The sequence below is a fragment of the Etheostoma spectabile genome, chromosome 7, assembly GCF_008692095.1.
Source record: "Etheostoma spectabile isolate EspeVRDwgs_2016 chromosome 7, UIUC_Espe_1.0, whole genome shotgun sequence".
Lineage (NCBI taxonomy): Eukaryota > Metazoa > Chordata > Actinopteri > Perciformes > Percidae > Etheostoma > Etheostoma spectabile.
The window spans coordinates 17,399,714-17,403,422 of record NC_045739.1 but is presented as its reverse complement, the minus strand read 5'-3'; the positions used below and the strand labels follow the sequence as shown (position 1 = coordinate 17,403,422).

The 3,709-nt window shown below is 38.7% G+C and overlaps 1 protein-coding gene across 1 annotated transcript in view; it reads left to right on the top strand.

Moving 5' to 3' along the window:
• ajap1 (adherens junctions associated protein 1) overlaps positions 1 to 3,709 on the top strand; it is a 52,311-nt gene that overhangs the window by 38,077 nt on the left and 10,525 nt on the right. The gene's annotated exons all lie outside the window — the stretch shown is intronic.

Here is a 3,709-nt window from a genome sequence, read left to right as displayed (position 1 = left end):
ATGCTGGTATTTGGGATGCTGGACCTCATGTTCTTGGGTTCATTTATTGCATTAATGAGCTGTACTAGAAAAATATACATATTTTAGTCTTCAAATGGCAGCCTGAAGTGACTCTTAATGAGTTATTTGGACTCAAATACCCTGAAACATGTAACATACCATCAGCAAACTACACGCAGCATTCTCGTGTTCACCGACGGAGCCAATTGGATTCCTCTGTGTTGTGTTCACTGACATCCCAATTGCCAATTGATGGTTGCATGCACTTTATGACCGTTTGTATTATACTAAGAAGTTCCCCTTGCATGGACAGAGGAGGGTCCATTAGAGGTAGGGAGAGAGTACCAATGCAGTGCCATAATGTGATTTAATCAGTTGTGGTTTTCGGGACACATTCACCAAGGGCAGCATTTAATTTGAATTTCCTGACTGGGAAGTGCTCCCTTTCACTCTGACATCAATGTAAAATGAAACAATTCTCAGTAGAGATCCGAGTTATTGATCAAGGTCAGGGGCAAGCTGTATAAGGCCTGAACTTGGACAGATGTTAATTTATAACCGAACACTTTCAACTTAAGAGCTTTGACGTCAGCCGGAGACGGGCAGAGAGCGAGACGAGGGAGGATAGAGAGGGGAGATGAAGGAAATGCAAATGACTTGACAGATAAGTTAATGTGCCTTTGCCGTGGCAGGGGACTCTGATTGCGCTGGGAAGGTAAGGCTTTCCTGAGCCAGCCGGAGATATCATTAATCCAAGGTTGACCTGGCCCGCCTTTTGCACGGCCCTGCCCGCAGAAGTTTATTATCCAAGAGGAGGCTGTCCGGCAGCAGGCAGGCAGAGGAGAGGCTGTGTGCTTTTCCAAAATGGCCGAGCAGCACTTCCTTTTGAGCCTTCCTGAAGACAAATTGGCTTGGATCAGCAGTTAGGCAGCTGGCTGATGGAGAGGTGAGATGTATAAGGCCCACATGGGTATTTTCATCATGACGGCTTTTCTTTTTTGTCCCCCTCCTCCCCTTCTGCCACATGTCACCTGCTGCAGTGTGTCATTGTGTCCTACTCGCTCTCATGCTCTATCACTCTCCCACACAAGTACACAGCACACAAACCATACAGTAGAGTTGAATAGGCTCACACTAATCCTCACTTCAGACATGTACCGCACAGTTTTGTTTGTGGATTACTGTCCTCTGGCAAAAGGGAGAGATCAGAACACACAGGAGTCTTAAGAGTTTAAATAAGAACAATGCTTTTGTACTTTAGTCATACGGAACAAAGGGCACCTTTGGTCCAGCTATCTTCAAGCTGGTTAAGATGCAAAATTCTGCATAGTTTCTCATTTAAAGTATAGTCATAAGTGTATGGCTTGGCAGTGTCCAAACAGCTTAGCCAAACAAGGATGTAAACCAGGTACCTGTCACAAACGTGTGACGAAGTATGATGAAGTGGTGTTCATTGCTTTTGTTTGACTATAATACAGAGGTTGGTGGGTTTATAATCCTTCTCAAATCAAACAGCAGTGGAAGTCACCAATACACAGAGTTGTACTTTTCTCAACCAGTGTCTCCGCTGTCCATGTGCTGGCACTGTAATTGGCTTTTAATTTGTCCGATAAAGATTTTCTATAATGGGTCAGACAAGTGCCAATTGATCTTAAACAGCTTGTGCATTATGAATATTAACAGTTGGTTAGTATGCGTTCGAAGAAAAGAAAGCTTGTGACCTGTGGATAAGTCTTGGCTGGAGTGCCACTGTCACATATCTGTCTAATAGCATTCCTAGGATGTAGCAGGGCATCTATAGTCCTATAAAGCAGCACTACTCAATATTTTATATTCATAATGAATGGAATGACAATGTGTAATTTATTAAGTGTCTCTTGTAGTGAGAAAGTCAGAGAATTATCTCCACTCTATCAGTTTACCTCAGTTCTACCGAGCATTTTAGCCTCTTTTAGCTCATTGCTTTGGTTTACAAACTCCTGTATGCCACTGTATGCTACCTGCCCAGCACCATATTAAGTTATAATAAAGCTAAGAATATTAAGTTCAGTCCAAAACCAGAGACCTAGAGATAATCCTCCAAATAAAATATCTCTTTGTTGCTGAACATGTGAGGCAACTCTTCCAACACACATAGCTTGACATTAGAGTCATAATACTTGTCAAATGCATTTTTAGTCTGTTCTGTTGCCCCCAAGTTAAAAAAAAACAATCCATCTTTAAGTATACTGAAAAGGAAAATATATATGCATTATTTTTCATATAAAGTCTTAAGAACTTTTAAAACACTGTTTCTGAAGTGTGAACTTTTGTACAGTATTAGTTAGATTTAGTTTAAAATTAAGTTGATACATCCTTACCCAATCCAAAATTGTAAAACAATATATAGATTCTGTGAATTGGGTAGTTTGACAAGATGTAATTTGTGAAAGCAGTGCTGTTGGCTTTATGTTCTTATTAATAATTTACAAACAAACCCCCCAAAAATATTTGTGATTGTGTAATTGTCCATATCTGGTTTTGGGCAAATTTGTTTTTCTTTTTTTTTGCTATCAAAACCGTTTTCAATTCAATATATAATAAACACTAACAGTGTCCTGATAGCATGAACACCTCCTCTATTACTCTAAACCAGCTTTAATGCTTATGTACATTATGTGTGTTTTCTCATTCCTCTACCCTGCATTCTTCCTTTTCAGAGCACTCAGACTACCTGTCAGGACAACCTTTTGATCAAATATTTTATTTGATATACCATATCAAACAATTTGGTCTCAAATAATGTTTGAATAAAAAGGGCAAAATCTATGGAGATATGATGTTAAAAAGGTTAGAAGAAAGCATAACACTCTCTGCTCTCAGCTCTGTGGGTCTTCTGAAGGGATCATTTGGTTTGAGAAAAAAAAATAGTTTTATAAGTACTTCAGTTTAAAGAAAATGTCAACTTTGTTATCATTGCAGTTAGCTGTACTGTAATGGAATAATGTATGTTACTCTTAAATTAGTTACTTTAAATTAGGAATAGCAGTGGAGTCAGAAATACTTACTGAAGAGCAAAATTATTCTGGGTTGTCATCCTTTGCTTTTCAAATCAGCTGCCCTTGATCAGTGATGAAAATAACGGCATTATAAATAATGGGGTTATAAATAACAGCATTACTTTTTTCAGTAACGAGTAATCTAATTGATTGCTCGTCCCGGCTTAATAATGCCGTTACCGTTACTGCCAAAAAATGCGGAGCGTTACTATAATTTAAGCTGATTTATTCATCAGACCAACTTGATCTCTGAGCCGAGAGGAAAATGCTTTTTTTTCCTTCCTTGGTTAATGGGCAGTGTACGAGACGAGCGCATAAATGTTGACGATTGGCTGAGGTTTAGTAAAATGTCATGGTAAGCCAATCAAAGGTAGAGTTGGGCGGGTGTTTCAAAGCACACATAGTTGGACACACAACAAACAACACAAGCGAGTCAGTCAACAAGAGACAGGTATTGCAAGCCCAAATTAGGGGGAATAAATATCAAAAGTTCCAAAACATCTATTGTGTTATTTGTATCGATCACATATAAAAACATAATATCTACATACATTGCATTTTATTGGAGGCTAGTCTCACTTTGTCCCACAGCAACATAAAAGTAGATTTGTGTACAATGTTTCTGTTAATAACGTATTGTATTTAGTGTCCATGTCATTATAATATTCAGA